Source organism: Triticum dicoccoides, chromosome 5A (genome assembly GCF_002162155.2).
Source record: "Triticum dicoccoides isolate Atlit2015 ecotype Zavitan chromosome 5A, WEW_v2.0, whole genome shotgun sequence".
NCBI lineage: Eukaryota > Viridiplantae > Streptophyta > Magnoliopsida > Poales > Poaceae > Triticum > Triticum dicoccoides.
The window spans coordinates 703620467-703634968 of NC_041388.1; the positions used below are offsets into that span (position 1 = coordinate 703620467).

Consider the following 14502-nt stretch of genomic DNA (forward strand, 5'->3'; position numbering starts at 1 on the left):
GGGGGGGGGGGGAAACCCTAGAGGGGGCGCCCCCTTGCTTGGGGGGCAAGCCACCCCCTTGGCCGCCGCCCCCCCTCTAGATCTCATCTAGAGGGGGCCGGCCCCCTTCCCCTTCCCCTATAAATAGAGGGGCAAGGGGAGGGCTGCACACCACATCAAAGGCGCAGCCCCTCCCCTCCCCAACACCTCTCCTCCTTCGTTAAGAGCTCGGCGAAGCCCTGCCGGAGTACTGCCGCTGCACCACCACCACGCCGTCGTGCTGCTGTTGGAGCTCTCTTCCTCAACCTCTCCCTTCTCCTTGCTGGATCAAGGCGCGGGAGACGTCTCCGCTCCGTACGTGTGTTGAACGCGGAGGTGCCGTCCGTTCGGCGCTAGGATCATCGGTGATTTGGATCACGTCGAGTACGACTCCATCAACCCCGTTCTCTTGAACGCTTCCGCTCGCGATCTACAAGGGTATGTAGATGCACTCCTCTCCCTCTTGTTGCTAGATGACTCCATAGATTGATCTTGGTGATGCATAGAAAATTTTAAATTTCTGCTACGAACCCCAACGGTGGCATCATGAGCTAGGTCTATGCGTAGTTTCTATGCACGAGTAGAACGCAAGTTGTTGTGGGCGTCGATTTTGTCAATTTACTTGCCGTTACTAGTCTTATCTTGATTCGGAGGTATAGTGGGATGAAGTGGCCCGGACCGACCTTACACGTACGCTTACGTGAGACTGGTTCCACCGACTAACATGCACTAGTTGCATAAGGTGGCTAGCGGGTGTCTGTCTCTCCCACTTTAGTTGGATCGGATTCGATGAAAAGGGTCCTTTTGAAGGGTAAATAGAAATTGGCATATCACGTTGTGGTTTTGGCGTAGGTAAGAAACGTTCTTGCTAGAAACCTATAGCAGCCACGTAAAAACTTGCAACAACAGTTAGAGGACGTCTAACTTGTTTTTGCAGCATATGTTGTGTGATGTGATATGGCCAAAAGGATGTGATGAATGATATATGTGATGTATGAGATTGATCATGTTCTTGTAATAGGAATCACGACTTGCATGTCGATGAGTATGACAACCGGCAGGAGCCATAGGAGTTGTCTTAATTTATTTATGACTTGCGTGTCAACATAAATGTCATGTAATTACTTTACTTTATCGCTAACCGTTAGCCATAGTAGTAGAAGTAATAGTTGGCAAGACAAATTCATGAAGACACGATGATGGAGATCATGATGATGGAGGCCATGGTGTCATGCCGGTGACGATGATGATCATGGCGCCCCGAAGATGGAGATCAAAAGGAGCAAAATGATATTGGCCATATCATGTCACTATTTGATTGCATTGTGATGTTTATCATGTTTTACATCTTATTTTCTTAGAACGATGGTAGAATAAATAAGATGATCCCTCGCAATAATTTCAAGAAAGTGTTCCCCCTAACTGTGCACCGTTGCTAAGGTCCGTTGTTCCGAAGCACCACGTGATGATCGGGTGCGATAGGTTCTAACGTTCGCATACAACGGGTGTAAGCCAGATTTACACACACAATACACTTAGGTTGACTTGACGAGCCTATCATGTACAGACATGGCCTCAGAACATGGAAGACCGAAAGGTCGAACATGAGTCGTATAGAAGATACGATCAACATGAAAATGTACACCGATGATGACTAGTCCGTCTCACGTGATGATCGGACACGGCCTAGTTGACTCGGATCATGTATCACTTAGATGACTGGAGGGATGCCTATCTGAGTGGGAGTTCATTAAATAATTTGATTAGATGAACTTAATTATCATGAACATAGTCTAAAAATCTTTGTAATATGTCTTGTAGATCAAATGGCCCACGCTAATGTTGCCCTCAACTTCAACGCGTTCCTAGAGAAAACCAAGCTGAAAGACGATGGCAGCAACTACACAGACTGGGTCCGTAACCTGAGGATTATCCTCATAGCTGCCAGGAAAGCATATGTCCTTGATGCACCGCTAGGTGAAGCACCTGCTTTCCCAGTAGAACAAGACGTTATGAACGCTTGGCAGACGCATAGTGATGATTACTCCCTGGTTCAATGTGGCATGCTTTACAGCTTAGAACCGGGGCTCCAAAAGCGTTTTGAGCAACATGGAGCATATGAGATGTTCCAAGAGCTGAAAATGGTTTTCCAAGCTCATGCCCGGGTCGAGAGATATGAAGTCTCCAACAAGTTCTATAGTTGTAAGATGGAGGAGAATAGTTCCGTCAGCGAGCACATACTCAAAATGTCTGGGTTGCACAACCGCTTGTCTCAGCTGGGAGTTAATCTCCCGGGTGATGCGGTCGTTAACAGAATGCTTCAGTCACTCCCACCTAGCTACAAGAGCTTTGTGATGAACTTCAATATGCAGGGGATGGAAAAGACCATTCCTGAGGTATATTCAATGCTGAAATCAGCGGAGGTAGAAATCAAAAAGAAACATCAAGTGTTGATGGTGAATAAAACCACTAAGTTCAAGAAAGGCAAGGGTAAAAAGAACTTCAAGAAGGACGGCAAGGGAGTTGCCGTGCCCAGTAAGCAAGCTGCCGGGAAGAAGCCAAAGAATGGACCCAAGCCTGAGACTGAGTGCTTTTATTGCAAGGGAAACGGTCACTGGAAGCGGAACTGCCCCAAGTACTTAGCGGATAAGAAGGCCGACAATGCCAAAGGTATATGTGATATACATGTTATTGATGTGTACCTAAGCAGCGCTCGTAGTAGCTCCTGGGTATTTGATACCGGTGCTGTTGCTCATATTTGTAACTCAAAACAGGAACTGCGGAATAAACAGAGACTGGCGAAGGACGAGGTGACGATGCGCGTCAGGAATGGTTCCAAGGTCGATGTGATCGCCGTCGGCACGCTACCTCTACATTTACCTACGGGGTTAGTTTTAAACCTCAATAATTGTTTTTTAGTACCAGCTTTGAGCATGAACATTGTATCTGGATCTCGTTTAATGCGAGATGGGTACTCATTTAAATCTGAGAATAATGGTTGTTCTATTTATATGAGAGACATGTTTTATGGTCATGCCCCGCTGGTCAATGGTTTATTCTTATTTAATCTCGAACGTGATGTTACACATATTCATAGTGTGAATGCCAAAAGGTGTAAGGTTGATAATGATAGTCCCACATACCTATGGCACTGCCGCCTTGGTCACATTGGTGTCAAACGCATGAAGAAACTCCATGCAGCTGGACTTTTAGAGTCTCTTGATTATGAATCATTTGACACGTGCAAACCATGCCTCATGGGCAAAATGACCAAGACTCCGTTCTCCGGAACAATGGAGCGAGCAACCAACTTATTGAAAATCATACATACTGATGTGTGCAGTCCAATGAGTGTTGAGGCTCGCGGTGGCTATCGTTATGTTCTCACCCTCACTGATGACTTGAGTAGATATGGGTATGTCTACTTAATGAAACACAAGTCTGAGACCTTTGAAAAGTTCAAGGAATTTCAGAGTGAGGTTGAGAATCAACGTGACAGGAAAATCAAGTTCTTACGATCAGATCGTGGGGGAGAATATTTGAGTCATGAATTTGGCACACACTTAAGGAAATGTGGAATAGTTTCACAAGTCACGCCGCTTGGAACACATCAGCGTAATGGTGTGTCCGAACGTCGTAATCGCACCCTTTTGGATATGGTGCGATTTATGATTTCTCTTACCGATCTACCGCTATCATTTTGGGGTTATGCTATAGAGACTGCCACATTCACTTTAAATAGGGCTCCGTCGAAATCCGTTGAGACGACACCGTATGAATTGTGGTTTGGTAAGAAACCTAAGCTGTCGTTTCTGAAAGTTTGGGGATGTGATGCTTATGTCAGGAAACTTCAACCTGAAAAGCTCGAACCCAAATCAGAAAAATGCATCTTCATAGGATACCCTAAAGAAACTGTTGGGTATACCTTCTACCTCAGATCCGAAGGCAAGATCTTTGTTGCCAAGAATGGATCCTTTCTAGAGAAAGAGTTTCTCTCGAAAGAAGTAAGTGGGAGGAAAGTAGAACTTGATGAAGTATTGCCTCTTGAACTGGAAAGTGGCGTAGCTCAAGAAAATGTTTCCGAGGTGCCTGCACCAACTAGAGAGGAAGTTAATGATGATGATCATGAAACTTCAGATCAAGTTGCTACTGAACTTCGTAGGTCCACAAGGACACGTTCCGCACCAGAGTGGTACGGCAACCCTGTCCTGGAAATCATGTTGTTAGACAATGGTGAACCTTCGAACTATGAAGAAGCAATGGCGGGCCCAGATTCCGACAAATGGCTGGAAGCCATGAAATTCGAGATAGGATCCATGTATGAAAATGAAGTATGGACTTTGACTGACTTGCCTGATGATCGGCGAGCCATAGAAAATAAATGGATCTTTAAGAAGAAGACAGACGCGGATGGTAATGTGACCATCTATAAGGCTCGGCTTGTCACTAAGGGTTATCGACAAGTTCAAGGGGCTGACTACGATGAGACTTGCTCACCCATAGCGAATCTGAAGTCCGTCCGAATCATGTTAGCAATTGCCGCATTCTATGATTATGAGATATGGCAAATGGACGTCAAAACGACATTGCTTAATGGTTTCCTTAAGGAAGAATTGTATATGATGCAGCCGGAAGGTTTTGTCGATCCTAAGAATGCTGACAAGGTGTGCAAGCTCCAACGCTCAATCTATGGGCTGGTGCAAGCATCTCGGAGTTGGAACATTCGATTTGATGAGATGATCAAAGCGTTTGGGTTTACACAGACTTATGGAGAAGCCTGTGTTTACAAGAAAGTGAGTGGGAGCTCTGTAGCATTTCTCATATTATATGTGGATGACATACTATTGATGGGAAATGATATAGAATTCTTGGAAAGCATAAATGCCTACTTGAATAAGTGTTTTTCAATGAAGGACCTTAGAGAAGCTGCTTATATATTAGGCATCAAGATCTATAAAGATAGATCGAGACGCCTCATTGGTCTTTCACAAAGTACGTACCTTGACAAGACATTGAAGAAGTTCAATATGGATCAGTCCAAGAAGGGGTTCTTGCCTGTATTGCAAGGTATGAGATTGAGGACGGCTCAATGCCCGACCACGGCAGAAGATAGAGAAAAGATGAGTGTCGTCCCCTATGCCTCGGCCATAGGGCCTATCATGTATGCCATGCTGTGTACCAGACCTGATGTAAACCTTGCCGTAAGTTTGGTAGGAAGGTACCAAAGTAATCCCGGCATGGAACACTGGACAGCAGTCAAGAATATCCTGAAGTACCTGAAGAGGACTAAGGATATGTTTCTCATTAATGGAGGTGATGAAGAGCTCATCGTAAAGGGTTACGTCGATGCTAGCTTCGACACAGATCTGGATGACTCTAAGTCACAAACCGGATACGTGTATATTTTGAATGGTGGGGCAGTCAGCTGGTGCAGTTGCAAGCAAAGCGTCGTGGCGGGATCTACATGTGAAGCGGAGTACATGGCAGCCTCGAAGGCAGCACAAGAAGCAATCTGGATAAAGGAGTTCATTACCGACCTAGGAGTTATTCCCAATGCGTCGGGCCCGATGACTCTCTTCTGTGACAACACTGGAGCTATTGCCCTTGCCAAGGAGCCCAGGTTTCACAGGAAGACCAGGCATATCAAGCGTCGCTTCAACTCCATTTGTGAAAATGTTCAAAATGGAGACAATATTTGTAAAGTGCATACGGACCTGAATGTTGCAAATCCATTGACTAAACCTCTTCCTTGGGCAAAACATGATCAACACCAGAACTCTATGGGTGTTCGATTCATCACAATGTAACTAGATTATTGACTCTAGTGCAAGTGGGAGACTGTTGGAAATATGCCCTAGAGGCAATAATAAAATGGTTATTATTATATTTCCTTGTTCATGATATTTGTCTATTGTTCATGTTATAATTGTGTTATCCGGAAACTGTAATACATGTGTGAATACATAGACCACAACATGTTCCTAGTGAGCCTCTAGTTGACTAGCTCGTTGATCAATAGATGGTTACGGTTTCCTGACCATGGACATTGGATGTCATTGATAATGGGATCACATCATTAGGAGAATGATGTGATGGACAAGACCCAATCCTAAGCATAGCGCAAGATCGTGTAGTTCGTCTGCTAAAAGCTTTTCTAATGTCAAGTATTTTTTCCTTAGACCATGAGATTGTGCAACTCCCGGATACTGTAGGAATACTTTGGGTGTGCCAAACGTCACAACGTAACTGGGTGACTATAAAGGTGCACTACGGGTATCTCCGAAAGTGTCTGTTGGGTTGGCACGAATCGAGACTGGGATTTGTCACTCCGTATGACGGAGAGGTATCTCTGGGCCCACTCGGTAAGACATCATCGTAATGAGCTCAATGTGACTAAGGGTTGGTCACGAGATGATGTGTTACGGAACGAGTAAAGTGACTTGCCGGTAACAAGATTGAACGAGGTATTGGGATGCCGACGATCGAATCTCGGGCAAGTAACGTACCGATTGACAAAGGGAATTCTATACGGGATTGCTTGAATCCTCGCATCATGGTTCATCCGATGAGATCATCATGGAACATGTGGGAGCCAACATGGGTATCCAGATCCCGCTGTTGGTTATTAGCCGGAGAGTTGTCTTGGTCATGTCTACATGGTTCCCGAACCCGTAGGGTCTACACACTTAAGGTTCGATGACGCTAGGGTTATTAGGAAGACTTGTATGTGATTACCTAATGTTGTTCGGAGTCCCAGATGAGATCCCAGACGTCACGAGGAGTTCCGGAATGGTCTGAAGGTGAAGATTTATATGTGGGAAGTTGTCATACGGTCACCAGAAAGGTTCGAGGGCATATCGGTATTATACCGGGGCCACCAGAGGGGTTCCAGGGGTCCACCTGGAGGGGCCACCTCTCTCGGAGGGCCTCATGGGCCGTAGTGGAAAAGGAACCAGCCCTTGGAGGGCTGGGCGCATCCCCCCTTGGGCCCATGCGCCTAGGGTTGGGGGGGGGGAACCCTAGAGGGGGCGCCCCCTTGCTTGGGGGCAAGCCACCCCCTTGGCCGCCGCCCCCCTCTAGATCTCATCTAGAGGGGGCCGGCCCCCTTCCCCCTTCCCGTATAAACAGAGGGGCAAGGGGAGGGCTGCACACCACATCAAAGGCGCAGCCCCTCCCCTCCCCAACACCTCTCCTCCTTCGTTAAGAGCTCGGCGAAGCCCTGCCGGAGTACTGCCGCTCCACCACCACCACACCGTCGTGCTGCTGTTGGAGCTCTCTTCCTCAACCTCTCCCTCCTCCTTGCTGGATCAAGGCGCGGGAGACGTCTGTGCTCCGTACGTGTGTTGAACGCGGAGGTGTCATCTGTTCGGCGCTAGGATCATCGGTTATTTGGATCACGTCGAGTACGACTCCATCAATCCCGTTCTCTTGAACGCTTCCGCTCGCGATCTACAAGGGTATGTAGATGTACTCCTCTCCCTCTCGTTGCTAGATGACTCCATAGATTGATATTGGTGATGCATAGAAAATTTTAAATTTTTGCTACGAACCCCAACAGGGCATGAGTTGCCCAATGGCCCGGGTACTGACCCTGAGACGCCCGGGAATGGGGCTGCACCCTCTCCGTCAGTGCCTATGAGTACCTTGAGATTCGGTTCTTTTCAGCCCGCTTCCGCGTCTCCCAGGATGTGGAGCGACAGGGTTAAATCTGAGATGTGTTTGAGCGCATGTTACCTCCGCTGGGCTTTGCTGAAAAAACGGTTTCTCCAGATGGGAGGGACGGTCTTGAGCAAGTGACCTCCCGTTCTCCCTCCTCTGTTGCTGGTTTGATGCTCGGGAGGACTCCGTCGGGACTGGCCGCTGTGGTGGCGGTGTCGCCGTGCGGTGACAAGCCTGGTTTGGGAGGGGGTTCGGGCAGGAGGCCTCGACTCCCTCCTCTTTTGCGATGGCCAGGGTGGCCGAACCTGCGACGCCGTTTGATCAGCTGACACCGCTGGGTTGGCTTCACGACCCGAGTCGAGTCCGACTGTCGGGTCGGGTGGGGCGCGGGGGTAGGCGGCCCCCGCCCTCTCTTTTCCTCACGGGACGCCTGGTGGGGAGTCTGGGCAGGCGGCCCAACCCTCACTAGCCCCACGCTCGCCGGCGGTGGTCTGCGGCTCTTTGACTCCTCTTGCCGGGCCGTCCATTGGGGGTGGGGCAGGATGCCTTACCCCAAACGGGGCGACTAGGAAGGAGGTCATCGCTTTTGGAGGTATTCCGGATCCTGTGTCTGTGGGCAGATGGATGAGCTGTCGCCTTCAGGACCAGACGGATGTTGATGATATGCATGTGATGGCCTGGCTTATTAGGGATGATAGACTACTCATATCAATAAGGAATTCCTTCTTTTCCGGGAGCCCATTCAGACAGAACTCCAAAGTTAAGCGTGCTCATCTTGGAGTAGTGTCAGGATGGGTGACCGACCGGAAAGTTGCTCTCGGGTGCGCACGAGTGAGGATAAAATGCGCAGAAAAGACTAGTATTGATCGGTGGGGCCAGTCTAGATCCCGCCAGGAGTAACGACCACCGGCGGGTGTGTCCGGGGCGTTACAAGTTGGTATCAGAGCCGACCCTCGCGGTTACACGGATGGTTGCGGACAGGTGCGTGGTCATGTTGTTCATGACGTTTGTGACCCGTCGTGGCACACGGCATGGCACATGTACTAGACTGGAAGCACAGACGTATGTGCCAAGAGGGAACGTTCCTGTGGCCCGACGGGGACGTCGGTTCCTCTGAGTGGGGGTGTATGTGATGGCCTGGCTTATTAGGGATGATAGACTACTCATATCAATAAGGAATTCCTTCTTTTCCGGGAGCCCATTCAGACAAAACTCCAAAGTTAAGCGTGCTCAGCTTGGAGTAGTGTCAGGATGGGTGACCGATCGGGAAGTTGCTCTCGGGTGCGCACGAGTGAGGACAAAGTGCACAGAAAAGACTAGTATTGATCTGTGGGGCCAGTCTAGATCTCGCCAGGAGTAACGACCACCGGCGGGTGTGTCCGGTGCGTTACAATGCAGCTGAGGTGCGCCATGCGGGCGGCCAAGCTTCGTGACATGGAGGTCACTACTTGTATGTCGGTCAGCACTTCCAATTTTATTTTGCATTTTTCTAATGATGAGATCATCCACAATGCAAATGAGTTAGGAGTTTCACTAGGTAGTAATGATAGTGAAATCTCTAAATATGTTAATGACATTCTTGACCTGGAAGCGGAACATGCCTTAGAGTTGATTTGTAATTTAGCTGCGGTTAAACCTATGGACAATTCCGATATTTGAGTGGTTGCTAGGCGAACGGCCGAAAATTGGGCGGTCAGCCGACGCCTAGCATCGCCCTATACCAAAGTGGTGGTAGGATTAATTATGTTTCTATTGAAAATATGCCCTAGAGGCAATAATAAAATGATTATTATATTTCCTTATTCATGATAATTGCCTATTATTCATGCTATAATTGTATTATCCGAAAATCGTAATACATGTGTGAATACATAGACCACAATGTGTCCCTAGTGAGCCTCTAGTTGACTAGCTCGTTGATCAACAGATAGTCATGGTTTCCTGGCTATAGACATGGGGATGTCATTGATAACGGGATCACATCATTAGGAGAATGATGTGATGGACAAGACCCAATCCTAAGCTTAGCTCAAAGATCGTGTAGTTCGTTTGTTGTAGCTTTTCTGAATGTCAAGTATCATTTCCTTAGACCATGAGATTGTGCAACTCCCGGATACCGTAGGAGTGCTTTAGGTGTGCCAAACGTCACTACATAACTGGGTGACTATAAAGGTACATTACAGGTGTCTCCAAAAGTGTCTGTTGGGTTGGCACGAATCGAGACTGGGATTTGTCACTCCGTATGACGGAGAGGTATCTCTGGGCCCACTCGGTAATGCATCATCATAATGAGCTCAATGTGATCAAGTGGTTGATCACGGGATCATGCATTACGGTACGAGTAAAGTTACTTGCTGGTAACGAGACTGAACAAGGTATTAGGATACCGACGATCGAGTCTCGGGCAAGTAACGTACCGATTGACAAAGGGAATTGTATACGGGGTTGCTTGAATCCTCGACATCGTGGTTCATCCGATGAGATCATCGAGGAGCATGTGGGAGCCAACATGGGTATCCAGATCTCGCTGTTGGTTATTGGCCGGAGAGTCGTCTCGGTCATGTCTGCTTGTCTCCCGAACCCGTAGGGTCTACACACTTAAGGTTCGGTGACGCTAGGGTTGTAGAGATATGAGTATGCAGTAATCCAAAAGTTGTTCGGAGTCCCGGATGAGATCCTGGACATCACGAGGAGTTCCGGAATGGTCCGGAGGTGAAGAATTATATATAGGAAGTGTAGTTTCGGCCATCGGGAAATATTCGGGGTCACCGGTATTGTACCGGGACCACCGGATAGGTCCCGGGGGTCCACCGGGTGGGGCCACCCATCCCGGAGGGCCCCGTGGGCTGAAGTGGGGAGGGAACCAGCCCCTAGTGGGCTGGTGCGTCCCCCCTTGGGCCTCCCTGCGCCTAGGGTTGGAAACCCTAGGGTGGGGGCGCCTCCACTTGCCTTGGGGGGCACTCCACCCTCCTTGGCCGCCGCCCCCCTTGGGAGATCCCATCTCCAGGGCCGGCGCCCCCCCAGGCGGCCTATATAAAAGGGGGGAGGAAGGGCAGCCGCACCTCAAGTCTTGGCGCCTCCCTCTCCCCTGCTACACCTCTCCCTCTCGCAAAAGCTCGGCGAAGCCCTGCTGCGATCACTGCTGCATCCACCACCACGCCGTCGTGCTGCTGGATCTTCATCAACCTCTCCTTCCCCCTTGCTGGATCAAGAAGGAGGAGACGTCTCCGCTTCGTACGTGTGTTGAACGCGGAGGTGCCGTCCGTTCGGCGCTAGGATCATCAGTGATTTGGATCACGTCGAGTACGACTCCATCAACCCCGTTCTCTTGAACGCTTCCGCTCGCGATCTACAAGGGTATGTAGATGCACTCCTCTCCCTCTCGTTGCTAGATGACTCCATAGATTGATCTTGGTGATGCGTAGAAAATTTTAAATTTCTGCTACGAACCCCAACGGTGGCATCATGAGCTAGGTTTATGCGTAGTTTCTATGCACGAGTAGAACACAAGTTGTTGTGGGCGTCGATTTTGTCAATTTGCTTGTCGTTACTAGTCTTATCTTGATTCGGCGGCATCGTGGGATGAAGCGTCCCGGACCAACCTTACACGTACGCTTACGTGAGACCGGTTCCACTGACTGACATGCACTAGTTGCATAAGGTGGCTGGCGGGTGTCTGTTTCTCCCACTTTAGTCGGATCGGATTCGATGAACAGGGTCCTTATGAAGGTTAAATAGAAATTGGCAATTCACGTTGTGGTTTTGGCATAGGTAAGAAATGTTCTTGCTAGAAACCTATAGCAGCCACGTAAAAACTTGCAACAACAATTAGAGGACGTCTAACTTGTTTTTGCAGCAAGTGTTTTGTGATGTGATATGGCCAAAGGTTGTGATGAATGATGAATGATATATGTGATGTATGAGATTGATCATGTTCTTATAATAGGAATCACGACTTGCATGTCGATGAGTATGACAACCGGCAGGAGCCATAGGAGTTGTCTTGCCCAGACATTTCAGTGGATACACCATAAGTTTGATTGGATTATCAGAGACATTCTACTTGGTGATGTTTCTAGTAAATTACTGGAGGATACTAGTTTGGTAGGATTTTCTTTGGCATAACTGATGCTTTTATTAAGATTATAACTATGTTACATTACAGTTCATATCAATGCTAAGGGACTGTTGGAAAGCTTCTAATTTAGCTATCATTGCATTGTGCATACGCTAGAGCACTGGCGAATCATTATTCATTTGTGCTGGTGTATAAATTTTTTTGTATAGTTTTCTAAAATCAAAATATGGGTGGACGCTGATCTCGGTTTTTCATTTCTCTGAAGCTCCTTTTGATCCGAGCAGAGTTGGAGATACAACGCCTGCCAGGAGACGCAGTACAAGCTCTCCAGTCGCTGGACTTGATAAAATCCCGGATGAAAAAGATCTTCCCAGGGCCACACTGAAGGCATCCATCAGAATACTTCACAGCAAGAGCTGCAGCATCAACATCCAGGGCGCGGCGAGATATTCACACCCAAGCATCCCCAATTATTTTGCTGCTGTATATAGTTCAGTTTAGTGTTACAACTTTAAAAATAAAAGGAGCATACAGTACATAATTGGCGCTAATGTCATTTGCTGCTGATTTACATGTGAAGGCCTTAGCGCCTGACAGCTATCCTGATCCCTAAGTCGTCAACACAATGGAGAAAACAAAATTTCCACTGCTCTAGAAAGAACAGAGCTCCAAACCGAAGCCAGAAACCGAAAACGATGCCAAGAATCACAGAGTAACACAGACCCAGGTCTCTGAGCTTTGTGTGGTCTTCAGCTCCCTCACCCAATGTGGGCTCACACGCACTCAACGGGAAGCCACACAACCCCTGATTGTTGCCATATATTGATGGATCTGCAAGTGTCTGTAACTGGTTCCCGGTGGGTATGTGGCCCTCCAAGCGGTTGTTTGAGAGATTTAGCATGCTGAGGGACGGCAGATTTGAAATGCTGTGAGGAACGCCACCTGAAAGTTCATTGCATGAGAGCTCAAGGAACTCCAAGAGCTCCAAACTACCGATTGTTTCAGGAATGCTGCCCGACAGGTCATTTCTGGACAAGTTCAGAAACCGGAGACCCTTTAGGTGTGTTAGCTCATCCGGGATGTTCTCTGTAAGTAAATTGCATGATAGATCGATACCTGTTATTAACCCGATGTTGTTCCAAAAAGTTTGTTCACGGCCCTTCCAAGATATGTTGACTCTACCAAGATGGAAAACCTGATCAGGGTCAAATGGGGGAAGATTATGCCTCATGGAGGTCAAGTTGCCGAAGGCTACCGGAATTGATCCTATCAAGCTATTTTTGGCCATGTCGAGCAGCTAAAGTTGCGAAAGCCTCGATAACTCGGGGGGGGGGGGATTTCTCCGGTGAAATTGTTTGATCTAAGTCTAAGGATTTTCAATGATAGAAGCTGACTCCCGATCCATGTAGGGATACCACCAAAGAACTGGTTGTTCCCGATGTCTAGGGTGGCCAGGGAGTCGCATCCTCGGAGGAACTGTGGGAAGGCGCCCATGAAGCTATTGCTGGTGAGATTAAACGACTCGAGAGAGCAATTGTGGTTTGGCATGGCTGTGAGGATCTCACCTGAGAAGGAGTTGCTGGAAAGGTCTAGGACTTGCAGATTAGAAAGTTGTGATAACTCAGCTGGAACAACACCACTGAAATTGTTGGATGGGAGGCTCAGAACTGTTAGAAGAGGAACACTTGTCCCAACCCAAGAGGGGATATCACCGAAGAACTTGTTGTTCCCAAGATCTAGGATGACGAGATCTCCGCAGGTTTCAATCATGGATGGAAAAACTCCAAGAAAGTTATTGTTAGCAAGACAAAGTGACTGGATTTTAAGGCCCAAGCTCGCTGATATTGGAAGTTCACCCGAAAAGCTATTGTTGGACAAATCCATAGAAAACATAAGTTTGAATTCCCACCAGCTACTTGGGAGCTCTTCAGTGAGTTGGTTATTTGATAGATCCAGATCTTGGAGAGATGTCAATCCGCAGAAGCTTGCATCAATATTGCCAGATATTCGATTATCCTTCATGTGTAAGCGTGTAAGATTGGTTGACTGTGACCAATCAGATGACAACTTCCCTGTCAACTGGTTCCCTGAGAAATCCAAGTAGTCCAAGTTGGGATGGACACCAAACACCTTGGAGATATTGCCGGTGAATTGGTTGCCTTCCAGTTGCACCCGGAACAAGCCCGTGCAATTTTTCAAGCAGGATGGCAGCCTGCCACTGAAGTTGTTGTAGTTTGCCGTGAAGATCTGCAGGGCGAGGCCATCATACAATCTATGCGGCAGCTCACTAGTGAAGCTGTTGTTCGCGAAGCTCACATGGGTTAAGCTTAGCCCCTTTCCAAGGTCCGGCGGTATGTTTCCGTAGAAGTTGTTGTCAAACAGGGAGAGGTATTGGAGATTTCTGAGCGATGTGATGGTGGTGGGCAGCTCACCTTCCAAATTGTTGGTGTTTAGGTCCAAGACTTGCAGAGCCGTCATGCTGCCAAGTTCTGGCGGGATCTCGCTGGTGAGCCGGTTGAAGAAGAGCGCCAGCGTCGTGAGCTTCTTGAGGTTGCTGAACGAGCTGGGGATTGGGCTCATTATAGAGTTGACCGACAAATCCAACTGTTCCAGGCTCCCGAGCTCCCCCGGCTCTTGAGGGATAGAGCCCAGAAGGTTGTGATGGGAATTAGCACACAAATGCACTTGTGGTTAACTGATAAATGCAGTGGAAACAAGTAATCTCAGCACCACAATCATGTACTAAT

General features: G+C 48.0%; 1 pseudogene; it reads left to right on the forward strand.

Moving 5' to 3' along the window:
- The window catches only part of LOC119300536, a 17042-nt pseudogene extending 4746 nt beyond the window's left edge, over nucleotides 1–12296 (forward strand).
- The last annotated feature ends 2206 nt before the right edge of the window (nucleotides 12297–14502 follow it).